This window comes from Eptatretus burgeri, chromosome 12, assembly GCF_056783735.1.
Source record: "Eptatretus burgeri isolate ZD-2024b chromosome 12, Ebu_testis_v1, whole genome shotgun sequence".
Lineage (NCBI taxonomy): Eukaryota > Metazoa > Chordata > Myxini > Myxiniformes > Myxinidae > Eptatretus > Eptatretus burgeri.
Window position 1 is genome coordinate 73206862 of NC_140972.1, and position 15596 is coordinate 73222457.

Sequence of the window (15596 nt, forward strand, 5' to 3'; positions counted from 1 at the left end):
ATTAATACGACACCATGAATATGAAAAATACAAACACTTGTGAAGCAAACTAATATATCGACGTCGTTCTCACGTGACATAAAACAGAGACAAATCTGCTGGCAAGAAAAGAGGATACAAAGCACTTCAAAAGGATCGAAAATTAAAATCATAATTGTATTAAGATATGATCAGACCAGCAAATGTTTCTGCCGAATTTGTGATTGTGTTTACTTCTGGATTGGGAGCAGCTTCGTATGGAACGAAAGTCAAAATCATCCCAGGTCGAAAAACCAGTTAAAACCAGTACACATTTTCAACTGGTCTCTATTGGTTCTAATTGGTCTTTAACTGGTCTCTATTGGTTTCAACTGGTACCAGTTAAATTCAGTCAGAATTCCAATTTCCCAGTTGAAAAAACCAGTAGCTCATATTTGTACCAGTTAAAGTCTTACTGGTTCCAGTTGATACCAGTTGCAATGTACTGGTCCCAGTTGATACCAGTTAGTTAAATACAATTGTATTTCAACTGGTAATACATCACTCTATTCCAATTTCCATATTAAAACCAGTAAGAAACCAACTGGCTTTACTGGTACCAGTTGGCTACTGGTTTTCAACTGGTACCAGTTGACCAGTAAGCTACTGGTCTTTACTGGTTTTTTGACCTGGGATAGTTGTGTTGAGGTATTTATGAAAACTCCTACCTAACTTAGGACACCACCTGGGATCCCAAAATATTCCACAGAAGGTTTGATGAGGCTGGCCCCAAAACTGAGGGAGTAGTTTGGGGACGGACGGACAAACTCATATATATTTATGTATATGTATATACATATATATGTGTGTATATATATATATATACATATATATATATATATATATATATATATATATATATATATATATATATATATATATATATATATATATATATATATATACACACACACTAAACGACCCGTGAACCCATTGGGTTCCCGTTGTGACAGCGGTTGATAAAATAAAATATCATTTCCAAAAATAAAGATAGCTCCAGCAAACTTTACCACGAGGTTGTTTGCATTGATCAAATAATCCCAAACAATACTTGACCGAATCGGGAATTGATTTTTTAATAATTTTTTTGGTGCCTGATTTGAACATAACTTGATGTTGTGCGTCAATGTGAAAAAAAAACGGAGAAAAGAAAGTCAAAGAAATTATTGTGCATAATCTTCGAAACACAATTTTATTTATTCATGAACACGGAAGTATTAGATCAAAATGGCTGTTTATTTTATGCTTAAAAATAAATCGTTCTTTGTCGATATTAAATGTTTTAGATTTAAAAATAAATCATTTCAAGAAAAAAAAAAAAAAGATAGCTTCAGCGAACTATACCACTGAGGTTGTTTGCAATAATCAAATTCTCCCGAAGAGTACTTGACTGAATCAGGAATTGATTTTTTAATAATTTTTTTCGTTACCCGATTTGAACAAAACTTGATACTGCACACCGCAGGGGAATGGTGAGTAAGGTGACCAAAAAAAAATTGCGCTATCGTGTACCATTTTGGCTGTGTTTCTGGAAAATACATACATACATACATACATACACACATATCTATATACAAGATGAGAGTTTTCGTCATATATATATATATATATATATATATATATATATATATATATATATATATATATATATATATATATATATATATATATATATATATATATATATATATATACACACACACACACACACACACACACACACACACACACACACACACACACACGTGTGTTAAGGAATAACGTAATAATTACCATACAAATTAAATCTTAAACATATGTCAGTGATTGGGATTTGTGCATAAACATTGTCCACCAATCCACCACCATCCATTATACAATATATGACGTATGTCTCTTAGTCCAAACCGCCCTTCCACACCTGCATCTGGTACACATCGATATATATATATATATATATATATATATATATATATATATATATATATATATATATATATATATATATATATATATATATATATATATACATACATATATATCCAAGGTGCAATTTCATTTGATTAACAATTTCAGATTAGAAACAGTTAAAGGGAATATCATCCAATACCTTCCGAATTCGAGAACTACGTGTCTGGTACCCTCAAAAGGTTCCACAAACAAGATTGTCCCAATAGTTCAAGATATGCCAAGGATTTTTTATTTTTCAATTCATAACTCTCATTCAAGTCTGCATGAATGTGTTCTATATACCTCAACAACTAACGAAATTCTTTATACCTCAACAATTAACTCCATTAACTGATTTGCAAGAAAAAATCATTGGGAAATTGTTGCATAAATGAAGACTACCTTTAATTTTTAATCTTATCCAAAGGAAGTCGTCCTGTTTACTCTTCATCCCACTTTCTGTCAATTGACCTACCCCACCCCCTTTGTTGTTCTGCTCTTCCATGACTGCTCTTTGTTGTTCTGCTCTACACCTGGGAGGAAATAATGTTGGTGGAATCATTCTGATGCAAGTTGTGATACAAAAAAACAGCTTGCACTTCGCGTTTCTGTGGAATTTGGCCCACCCTTAAGAGGAGTCAACCCTTCTTCCTAGGAAGACAATCCAGTGACCACACAACTGGAGCCCCTCTCACAACACCCGAATCCCAATGGTTGAATTCCACTCTTCCAAACACAGGTGCAGAGCTAACAATGGCACACAATCATGTGAATGCACCAGAGGAAAGCCATTTCAATGAATGGTTGCCTCGATTGTCATTCCAAAACAATGGACGTGAAGTATCGTAAACAGTCCACCTGTTTCAACACTTTGGAGAGGTGTTTTATAATCGTCTAGATGTCCAGCTCTTCACGGTCTTCAAACCATAGTGCTTTTGTTTTGAGAAACGACTTCAGGTACAAAGTACAATTCTGGGATAGTTTGGCAAGAGTGAGGATGAGATAAAGATCTGGATTTATTTCTTGGCGTTTCAGTAGTAGCATTAGATTAGGAATTTAAAAGGCCTGATATTTATAATTAATTGGGATTTTTAAAAGTTTATGATTTCGAGTAATCAACTCCAATTAAATATATGTTGTAGCATGCTACCACCTCCTGTCTAACTTTGTATTTGTTTTTATTCTCGCTAACTTTCTGTCTGCGAAGATGCCACAGAGGTAGTGAACTTTGCTCTGAGCTGTCTGGTTTGGGTTTGACTCTTGACCCGACTATAAAACTGTTAGTATGCTCTTTTGACATCCTTTGGATGTAGGTGAAACAGCACTGTTGTATGGATTATAGATGGAAAGCTGATGATTTTACTCCCCTACACCACATTTAAATGAAAAGCCACTTGGCTTGGTCAGGGTTTGCTCCAGGACTTCATCAGTTTAATTAATTCACAACATTTAAAGTTCAGTGTTTGAAGATGGGCAAATTGACTGCAGTCGCTGCACCTGAGTACACTTTTATGCACTTTGTGCCAACAGTACAAAGTTTATTCAGCCTTGCCCACAAACAGACACCATTCCACTCTTGGTATCTGTAATGGAGTACACCACTCCCTTATGCTTATCCTGCAGCACCTTTTCATTCAGCCTCATTAAGATAAAACAGAAAGACTTTTTTACATACAAAGTCAAGGCTCATGGAAGAGATAGAACTCTGAATGGATCAGGATGCAGCAGATCAAAAGGAACGGTAGAAAGAGGGGGAGGGACATCAACAACAGGGTTGAAGGATAAAATAGAGGGAGACTTGGACAAATACGGGAAGTGGGGAGGAAAGAGGGGAAGGGGCGGATTCACGGGGTGGAGAATATGGATTCAGAAGCAAACTCTCAGGAAGGAAAAACTGGAAATTTCGATGGACGTCGGCTTTAGGGGGGAGGGTGTTAACAGAGGTAGAAAAGATCATGGTTTTGAATGAGGGATTATCTGAGAGGGTTGTGGATAGCTGTCTTGGAGACATGGTGGGAAGAATGAGATTGAGGATAATGTGGAAATTGGTTCCACAGGTGGGGGAAAGAGAAGCGAATAAGTGGAGGTGAGCAGTGATCCTGGATTTAGGTAGTTTCACCAGAAGGGGATTGATGGAGGACCTGTGTACCCTGCAAAAACCTGGGAGAGGACAAAGCACAGAAGTAGAGGGTACAAGATGAGAAAGGAGGAGGTAGAAGACAGAGAGACCACTGACTTCTCTGTGATGGGAAAGTGATAGACCCATGGACTCAGCTTCAATGCGGAGATTCCAATGATCATGTAGACCTTGGTTTCCATGGTGTCAGGCTGAGAAAGGTGTGAGGTAGGGCAGCCAGTCCAGAGGGGTGATCAGTAATCCATCAAGCTGCAGATGAAGGCCTTGTAGGTGCATTGGAGTTCAGGTGTGCCAAGAATGGACTTTGTATGATGAAGGTTGTCCAAATGCGACTGGCTTTGGAGGCCAACTTGAAATGTGGCTTACCCAAGAAAGATCATGGCTGACAGTGAGCCCCAGGAGTTTGAGTGACTGAACTTCCTCAAGAGGATTGTTAAGAAAGTAGATAGGAGGGTTTGCCAGCCGTCCTTTCAGTCAGTCAGACAGAGAGAGGGAGAGTGAGAGAGAGGGGGGGGGGCGAGAGATTTCACAGGGTTAAAAGACATATTCCAAGTGTTTGACCAGTTTATGATTTTTGTCAAAGCTTGAAGTGAGGAATGAGGCTGCTGCCTGCCTCTGAAGGATGAGGGATGTCATGGCAGATGGTGGAGTTATCAGCTAATAGAAAAGGAGGATTTTTACAGAGTCAGAGAGATCATTGATGAAGATCAGGAATAGGAATGGGCCCAGAACACTGCCTTGAATCACTCCAGCCTTGACACAGAGAGGAGATGAAAGTTTTAATTGATATCAAAAATATCTGCACACATTATTTTGCAAATGTTTCTGTCATATCAGGAAAATAAGCCAATGAGTGTAAGATATACCATTCAGTGCACTTATCAGTTTTCACTGATGTTGTCAAGGAAGACGAGCAACCCGTCTGACACCTCTTCACAGGTGAACTTGATTGTTAGGAATGTGGTGTCATTGGTCCTATGTAGCACAACAACAACGTCACGATGACACAATGCATCATCTGTACATTGGAAAGAACATCATGGCAGAAAAAAATGAAAGGAAAGGGATGGAGCAACTGACGAAGATCTGTGAATGTGTTCCACAACATAGTAAGTCAAGGTCAGCAGACACACTCGTGATTCTCCACATTCCAACTGCCACTCAGATGCCAATGAGAATTTATTTATTACCTCTGCCACCGAAGGTGAAGGAGGTCATGTTTTCACCCCTTTCTGTTGGGTCGCCGAAATAGGTGACCCTTATTGTCAGTAATTCTGTCTGTTTGTTTGGATGTTTGTTTGTTTGTTTGTTTGTCATCAGCATAATTGGTAGTAAACGTGGGCGGATTTTGACCAAACTCAGGTGGTAGGTACATCTTATGACCTAGTGCTTTGGAAATTGTGATGGTTGCTAGGGACGCTTTGGTTCCCTAGCAACAACCGAAAACCTTCAAAATCGGTACCGTTCACGCGAAGTCAATTCCGAAAGCCATTATCCCACGTAGGGTTATGACATTTGGCAGGAAATGATCTACAGGTGATGCTCTATCAAATATATTCCGGTTTTTGTGATATATGGAATACTTTACCCACGGCGACCCCCTACAATTATTAGGGTATGCACGAAAATTGGCAAAAATTGAAGGCCCCCTAGCGACCAGGTGAGTGCATCGATACGAATGAAACTTTGCAGGTTCATGGTACTCAATGAGTACTACAACTTTGCCTCAGGACATATTGACCGATTTCACTTAGGTCAGGGGTCAAAGGTCAATTAGTGCAAAAATCGATAATATGCGAGAGCTGGAGGTGCCTTCGCGCAAAATGCTACTCCTCCTAGGATTATGGTCGGATGGTCATGAAAATTCACACTAATCGTCTGGAATACATTGTGCACAAACGACCGAGCCGGATTTTCGATTTAGATCTTTGTTCACCTACAGCACCCCCTCGAACTTTGGGGATTTCTGATTTCAAACCGTATTTTCGGTACTTTTCATTCAAATGGATACCGAGTAGTTATCAGGAGATGGAACTGGATGAGATTTGATATGCATAATCTTAAGGTGATTCCCTATCCGCTATCTGACATCCATTTTGCTTCATATCTTATAGTTTCCATGCTCGGCGACCCATCGCCGCCTCCCGGCTTGTCTGTTTGTTTATTTGTCTGTGTTCGGGATATCTCAAAAAGTTGTGGACGGATCCAGATGAAATTTTGTTGACAGGTTGAGTTTGTTACAATGACAAATTGTCTCGATTTTGGTGAAGATCCGAATCCGGATCTGGATGCGAGAATTATTTAATTTCAAAGTGATTCTTCACCATTGAGAGATAGGGCCAAAAACGATATCTTACTGTATTGCATGGTATTTCAAAAATGTTTTGGACCCAATATGTTCCTGTGGATCAGGCATTGTCTGGCAGAGGTATGCGCTCTACTGAGTGCCCTTCTAGTATATCTATTTATTTGTATGCTGCCTGTGACTGCTTGGCTCCATCATTTTCTGGGGGTGTGGTTGTGCTCGCTGATGCAATGCCCCTGTTACCAGCACACTGGTACTCATTTGCCAACCTTGGAAGAATGACAGGCTGAGTCAACCATGACCGGCTGAGTCAACCCTACCCGTAGTTAAGTCAATGGCCCGACAGGGGCTTGAACTCAAGACCCTCGGATTTTAAAGCAGCCACCTTAATTTATTGTTTAGCCAACAACAGGCCTACTAATGAGAATGAGTGGAAGACATGCTTCCATACTTAACAGTTTTTCTGTACAACATCGAGGCTCATGGAAGAACGAGGTGACAGAGTAAAATGTCAATGAACAGACAGTGGAGCATTGGGGCCATATTTTGAGACAATAAACAAGGGAATGAACAAACAGAAGAAGAGTACAGAGACGAGGGGAGGAAACATAATAACATGAAAGTAAGAGGGTTAGGTTAGGTAAGGTTAATGGGATTAGAAAAGATTGTGAGTCGGGGTGAGAGATTACATGAGATGGTTGTGCACTGCCTATTTGAAACTTTGCAGGGAAATGGGAGAGCAGTATTCAATATGGGAGAGCAGTACTCCATTAAGCAATGGACAAAAGTCTTGTAGGCTGTGAATATTTGAGATTATTAAATGAATGACTTGAAAAGACCGAGAATGTCCAGTCTGCAGCTGTCTTTGGAAGCCAACTTTTCTATATTGTCGACCCAGGAGAGGTCGTGGCTCAAGATGAGGCCGAAAGGTTCAAGTGATTCAACCTCTTCCAGGAGCAACCACGAAGATAGATAGCTGGGTTTGTTTAATAATCCTTCCAGAGTGACAGGATGAGAGTAAGATTTGCCAGGATTAAAGGACATGTTCCATTTCTCAGAACAGCATGCAATAATTTCCAGATCAGTAGAGAGTGAGGCAGCTGCTGTTTGCCTATCAGTGGGATGGAGGTGCTGTGCAGCAACAGGGAAGATGGCAAAAAATTGTTAAATAATTAAAACTGCATTACTTTTCTTTACTGCTGTGATTTCAATCCCCAGGATTGGTTGGCAGGACAGCTCAGAGGTAGCATACTCAGCTTTGAGCCTTCTAGTCTGGAGTTGATTTCTGGTCTGACTACAAGCTGCCATCCCAGGATTTCACAGGTAGGACGTTGCATCATAAAGTACGCTGTGCCTCGAACGGACAGGAGGTTGTGGTCCTGTCTGCTCCCATTAGTTGGTGGATGTAAAGCGATACCATGCAGGAATAGTTCCCAAAGAGTAGCTGAGTTATCAATCAGGCCTGGCCAGCCAGTTTGTCAAAGACTTGGGCCAAAATCTTTTCCTGGCCAACCCTTTAGAAAGATGGGAACATCTGTCCCGTTAAAGTAGTAATCGTTATCTTATTATTTAAAACAAGAAAGATAACCACATCAAGCAGTCATCATTTTGGGTACGACTTCAGAGGCAATGTGGCCAAGCGACAACTTGTCATGGTTGGCATAATCAGCGATTCGGAGTTTTCTGCATCATTTGCATCCCAGTGTTTGGGGATTGAATTCCCACTTAAGTGGAACATTGTTTGGTGGCATTGGGTTTCAGTTGGTTTATTCCTCGGTGGTTGCCAATTCTTCTTGTCAGATCGTCAACATTTCTATCAATAGCAAATCACTGCTCTGCACCGTTGCGGTGAAAGTCTCCTGTTTAATGTCTTATATCCATGCATTTTGGGGTTGGATCACAGGATCCTTCGGGAAGTGAAAGAAACCGATTCCTGAGAAAGCTTTATCCCTCTGTTGTTCCACCCTTATTACACCACACAAAATACCAATTTTTTTTTTTACCACTGAATTCTCTGATACTTAAACACACCTCGTTCACACCATACTAATAACAGCTGTCATCCACGCAAGGCCTCGGTTAGTTCGTGGGCATTAAAGATCCCACGGTGTCCATCATGGCGCAGCCATACCCCCAGCCAATAATGGGACTCGCAGGTTCATGCTACACATGAAAGAAGAAGAAAAAAACAATCCTCGATGACTGCGGAGTGTTTTCGAAAAATATGTATAATTAAATAATAGCTGATCATGTCGTTCCCCTCCCCCCCCCCACGCCCCACCTTTTTATCGACCTCTGAGGTCTTTATGGAAATAAAAGCCTTTTACATGAGTACATGGTATAATCGACCTCTAATATAACTCCACATTCATGCAAGAATGCCAAAACGGTTCAGTTTTCACAGTAATCCCCGAAAGAGTAAAAAGTTCGAATTTTGGCCCAAAACCACGGACTAAAAAAAGATGACATCAAGTTCTTGCCTCCCCTCGACCAGACCTCGTCTTTACTCTCGTTATATAAATCGACGTGGTGTTGGACATTAAAATATATTAAATAAATAAATAATTATAACCAACCTCTTGACAAGTTCTGTCGCCGTGCCCGAGACCAAGTTGTTATCTTTTATTTCTCTCGTATACCAGTAACAACAAGCTTTTGTTGTAAATGACACTTGACCGTTAATTATAAATGTAACTAGGGATGAAAATAGTATTAACTAGAAGGGCACTCATCGAGCGTGCACCGCTGCGATGCTGAACAGTTTACATTTTGTATCTGACTTATATTTGCCATAGTTGCATCTGACCAAAACCAAAATCTAATCAGCTTGTTCTTGTCACTTAACCAACTTATCCATTAAGTTTTGTCCCAATCCGTCCGTAACTTTTTGAGATATTGTGCGATGTATCGTTTTTGGCCATATCTCTCAATGGTGAAGAACCATTGAAGAGATTAAAAAACATTCCAGTATCCGGATTCGGATCTTCACCAAAATCCAATCACTTCATCCTTGTCACACACCGAACCTGTCCACTAAGCTTCCTTCAAATACGTCTAACTTTTGGGGATATTGTGCTATGTTTTGTTTTTAGCCCTATCACTCAATGGTGAAGAATCACTTACAAAATTCGAGGATCCAGATCTTCACCAATATCTAATCAATTCATCCTTGTTCACACATCCAACCTGCCCACCAAATTTCGTCCAAATCCATCCACAATTTTTGGAGATATTCTGCTCACAGACAGACAAACAGACAAACACAGACAGATAGGGGTAGAAACATCACATCCGTCCACCGGGTAATAAAAAAAATTCTCGTATCTGAATCCAGATCTTCACCAAAATCTAATCATTTCGTCCTTGTCACACACACACAACATGTCAATCAAACTTCGTTCAAATCTATCCACAACATTTTGAGATATCCTGCTCACAGACGGACAATCAGACAAACAGGGGTGAAAATCTAACTACCATTCACCTCCGGTGGTGAAGGTAATTAATTAACCGACTTTTGGGAACAATGATTTCCAAACTAATCAGCCATATTTACAAGAGTTGTGAAAAAAAAGTGACAAAGTGTAGAAGCATGTCCTGCTCCAAGCGAGTCACAATTGCTCTCCATGCTTCGTTCTTGTTTCTGCTGCCCGGGTCATGTGATAGTAAGTTTATTAATTGACTTTGGAGGTGCATCATGGAGTAGGCTTTCCCTGCAGGTTTTCCGCTCAATTTGCTCCCCTCCACACATGATGCTTGTGCGAGTAATGACCCAATACTTAGTTGGTGGACGTTAAAGATCCCACGGTGTCCTTGGGGAAGACGTGGTGAGCTACCCTGGCATCAGCGGCGCAGCCAAGCCCCCAGCCAACGATGCCACTCGCAGGTTTATGGTGCATATGAAAGAACAAGAAGAACTATCTCTATTTAAGGCATTGGTGATGGAGCAAGCTGTAAGGTTTCAGTGCAAAACAAGGAGCCTCAAGAACGTTTTATGAAAGTGAACCAATCTTTCTGCACTATACAATAGAATGGTGGTCCAAACTTTTTTTTTTTGATCAGCATAATCATGGTGCTCCTTTTTCTTCCTTTGTTGCAGGATGGCTGGATAGTTCTGTTGGCCTTCGGTTTTGGTCCCAGTAGGGTCCGGTTTGACTCAGAAGCTGTTTGGTTGCAGTTCTGGAGGTGTTGCTGCCTCTTGTGGCAGATATCGTTTTGGGTATCCTTCTGAACACAGGTCTGTTCAATCCTCGTTTTTAAGGATTTTTTTTTTTCAATTCGATGCAAGATCGAGGCTCATTGACGAATGGATTACTCTTCATGCGATAATTTATTTTAACAATCAACGATAACAAACAGTATGTGCGGAGCATATGCAACATGGGTCCAAATGATGGTCCAAATGATGTTCTTCTTGAAATGACAAAATGATTCTTTGAATCATACATGGAAAAACTCTGGGGAGCAGGGAGGATGGTCTTGGACTTTGAGTTACGGAAGAAACTGCTGAGCTGAAGGTCATCTTCATTGAAAACTTTTACATTTTAAATATTCAAGGATTTTTGTGTAATTGAAGCAGGAGGTTAAACATCTGGTGAGGGACTTTAAAGTCATCAGAATGAGGGATTAGTAAGAAGGTTTGCATTTTAAAAGGCTTGCATAATTTTGCTTGTTTCCAAGTTTTATTTCAATTGGCTCCTCATCTCCAGAATCATCAAAAGTAAAAGCAGTAAAGACATTGTATAATTGAAGTACATGGAAAATATAAGAATGGAAGGATTGTAAGATCTATCAGCATAAGAAACGTGGGATAAACCAGGCCTCATGACGACATGCAAGGTGTTTCCCCCCCCCCCCCCCCACTCCCCAAGCTTCAAGACAGTCTGGCAGATGAATCTGGGGTTAATGGAAGCCGTTGGGCAGACAATGGCATGGCAATGATCTGCCTAATGATTGGATTAGTAAATTAAATGAACAGACACACTATCCCCACCATTATTGACGGTGATTAAGTGGCAGCCACGCCGGCAGACGAAAGCTCTGCTTGGCATGCATCCCGCATGGCTACATCGACACCTTGAGTGCTGCAGAATTGATAGAGAGAGATAGAGGGAGAGGGAGAGGGAGAGGGAGAGAGAGAAGGGGAGAGGGAGAGGGAGAGGGAGAGAGAGAGGGAGAGAGAGAGAGAGAGAGAGAGAGAGAGAGAGAGAGAGAGAGAGAGAGAGAGAGAGAGAGAGAGAGAGAGAGAGAGAGAGAGAGAGAGAGAGAGAGAGAGAGAGAGAGAGAGAGATGTGTATATATATATATATATATATATATATATATATATATATATATATATGTGTATATATATATATATATATATATATATATATATATATATATATATATATATATATATATATATATACAGTACTAAGCAAAAGTTTGGGTTATTTTCCACTTTTATGCTGCTGTGATCCCCATTAAACAATTGTGAGAACATAGAAGTGTGTAATATCGGTAGATACCAATTGTAATTTTCCCCACTCTCCACTCCCCCTTCTCTCTTCTCTCCCCTCTCTGCCCCCCCCCTTTTCAAGGTAGGAGGGGGGAGGAGAGGAGCACAAAGAGTTAGGGTTCTGAGGGGCAGTGGGAACAAAGATGGGACACAGTTGGGAGGGAGAGGTTGGGACTAGGGGATGTAGTGGGTGGGGGAAGGGGGATTGAAGGCTTGGAGTGGGGAGGTGATTGAAGGTTTCAGGTTTGGGGCGAGGGTGAAACTTGTGGTTTCAGAGTGGTGGTTGATGTCTTGGGGTTTGTTTCAGAGGGAGGTGCTTGAGGACGAAGTCATTTTTAGATTTCACAAATGTTCCAATATATATATATATATATATATATATATATATATATATATATATATATATATATATATATATATATATATATATATATATATATATATATATATATATATATATATATATATATATGTCTGGGATCCATCTGTACAGGGTGGAGCTTTGCTGGAATGACTCCACTCACAATTCCTTCCTTAAAAAATCAAATTGCCACCATTTTGTTCACTCCGCATCGGTCTCAGACTTCAGGCCTATGGTGTACATTTGAAGAATGAACAACTTGTCTTCATCTTTACTAATGAAAGGCAGTGTGTGTGTGTGTGTGTGTGTGTGTGTGTGTGTGTGTGTGTGTGTGTGTGTGTGTGTGTGTGTGTGTGTGTGTGTGTGTGTGTGTGTGTGTGTGTGTGTGTGTGTGTCCTCCATAACTCCAAAATATAAAACCTAGCGGCATGAAACTTTGAATGCAAACTAAGAAAACTCGAAGGAAGTGCAAGAGTGAAAATTGGGTGTTTGGGTTAATTAAAACACCCCTTTTGAAGATAATTTAGGGGGTTCTAATCACAAAAATAAACCAATGTCACCCGCAGGGTGACCCGTATCTTGCCCAAAGGTGACCACGTGTGACTTCTTTAAGGTCACACTGAGGTGAACAGAGCTGCTATCCTCCAGGAGCGACTCCTTGAGGAATATCTGCCTCCGAGAGATTCCGATGAGAATCGTTCTACAAAGTAACCATGAAAAATATGCTTTTGCCTCATAACGTCACCAAATGACGTCATAATGTCTCAAGCTTGACATATCTAGAAAGCACTCATCGAGGTGTTCAATTTGAGGTACTACACGATATGGTTCCTAAAACTTGAAAATTTGACCTTGGGGTCAAATATGTTTGACCTGAGGCGCTAACCATGAAGGTCAAGGCCAATCTCCACCAAAAATTAATCAGCTGAGCGCCAGACCATGAACTATATTCCCATGAAGTTTGAAGACGATCCGATCAAAATTACTCCAAAAAATAAGGGTTTCGTCGACTCCCCTGATTTGCGACAAAGTGACCTTGACCTTTGACCTTGACCTTCAAAATGTTGTGCACTGAAAGGGACCTCTATAGGCCTCTGATATGCGAAGTTACAAAAATTTCCGATGATAACTGTGCTCTGCAGAATTTTTTATACGTGATTACAGACAAACAAACAAACAAACAAAAAAAACATACAAGCTGACTAACATATCTTGCAAAAACTTCGTTTTGGCAAGATAAAAACAACAAAATAAGCCTTACCAAGATGGCGGCACGCCATCTTGCTCAGCCCTCTGTAGTTACTGGAGTCTTCAGCTGCCATTTTGTTCGGCCTATTCAACCATGCCTCGATTTGGAAGCATGATCTCCTCTCACGGACTAATTAAAGTATATAATCGAATTATCATGTCGGATTTGAGAATTGGATCTGGTGAACAAAATAAGTGGTGAAATCTGGAGTGAAATCAGAAAATTTTAACAAATGAAGCAATTGTTATAACTTCGTGTATTTATTTAAGTAAGGTATTCAACTTAACTTTTTCTTCTGTTCAGACGATTATATTGAGTGAAGAAAAAATTATGGTAATGTGAAGAAAGTGTAAATTCATTGAGTGAAACACTGTACTTCATAACCTGCTTTTGCAATCCATGACGGCACAGTCCACAGGCGTCCCGTTTTTCAGCAATTACATGCAGTTTGCTGTTTCATTTTTGGGTGATTTGCTAACATTACAAGATCTCCATATGCAGGTTTCAGAAGGTGCAACTGATCCCTCACAGGTCTCAAAGTATCCACTGGTGTGTGTGTGTGTGTGTGTGTGTGTGTGTGTGTGTGTGTGTGTGTGTGTGTGTGTGTGTGTGTGTGTGTGTGTGTGTGTGTGTGTGTGTGTGTTTCCACTGGTACCCTGCTGACCACCGGTACCGGTGGCGGTCGTTGGTAACCCGGGCCTCGACCGATCCGGTATGGAAATTCGTTTTGTTGTCCGCATAATGATTTGGCATAGGTTTTTACGCCGGATGCCCTTCCTGACGCAACCCTGGTCGCCTCTTACGACACAGCAATATGGTACACCTATTCTAACCGGGGCATTTCATGTGTATTGATTCAGTGGCCCAACGGGGCTTGAACTCAGGACCTTTTGGATCCCAAGCCGCTGCCCTAACCACTGCGCCAACACCAGGCTTATGTATGTATGTATGTATGTATGTATGTATGTATGTATGTATGTATGTATGTATATGTATATATATATATATATATATACATACATACATACATACATACATACATACATACATACATACATACATACATACATACATACATACATACATACATACATACATAAGCCTGGTGTTGGCGCAGTGGTTAGGGCAGCGGCTTGGGATCCAAAAGGTCCTGAGTTCAAGCCCTGTTGGGCCACTGAATCAATACACCAGTGGGTTGACTCAGCCTGTCATCTTTCCGAGGTCGGCGAAATGAGTACCAGTATACTGGGCCGGTGTATACCCCGGTTAAAATAGGTGTACCAGATCCCTGTGTCGCAAGAGGCGACCAGGGTTGCGTCAGGAAGGGCATCCGGTGTAAAACATGAGCCAAATCACGATGCGGATCATATGGATGATCCGCTGTGGCGACCCCTAACGGGAGCAGCCGAAAGAAGAAGAAGAAGAAGACGTGTATGTATATATATATATATATATATATATATATATATATATATATATATATATATATATATATATATATATATATATATTGTCCCAATGGGGCTTGAACTCAAGACCTTTTGGGTCCCCAAGCCACTGCCCTAACCACTGCGCCAACACCAGGCCTGGTTTTAAAATGTCCAAAGGGTCTAAAATGGTCAAAAATGTCGAAGGAGTCTAAAGGTCAAAAGGGAATGTTCCAACAGTAGTTCCAGGTACAAGAGGTCGACATGGTCTATGGAGTCTAAAGGGTCCTAACAGGGTCTAATGTCTCTAAAGGACTAAAATGTCTAATGGTCAAGGGGTATAAGTAGTCTAAAGCGTGTTAAGGTTTTCAGGAGACAAGGGGTCTAAATGATCTTAAAAGGTCTAAAGTACCTAAATCAGGTCAATGGATTGAAAAGGTCTAAGTGGGGTCGAAAGTGTGTAAAGGTAAAACAGGTCTAAGGGGGTATAATGGGTCTTAAAAGGTCCAATGGGTCTAAAATGATCTTAAGTGGTCTAAAAGGTGTAAAGTGTAAATATCTAAAATGTATGTTGCAATAGACCGTTATTAATAGACCAGTCACGGTCCAATAATAAGTATTTAATAGACGTACTCACGGTCCAACTCATGTTCAAACGGTATGTAATTTA

General features: G+C 40.4%; 1 protein-coding gene across 1 annotated transcript in view; it reads left to right on the forward strand.

Annotated features, from left to right (window-relative positions):
• LOC147015911 (uncharacterized) overlaps positions 1-15596 on the forward strand; it is a 215507-nt gene that overhangs the window by 76478 nt on the left and 123433 nt on the right. The window contains exon 3 of the transcript XR_015049917.1: positions 10489-10626. The gene's annotated coding sequence lies outside the window, so the exon portion shown is untranslated. The remainder of the gene's footprint in view (positions 1-10488; positions 10627-15596) is intronic.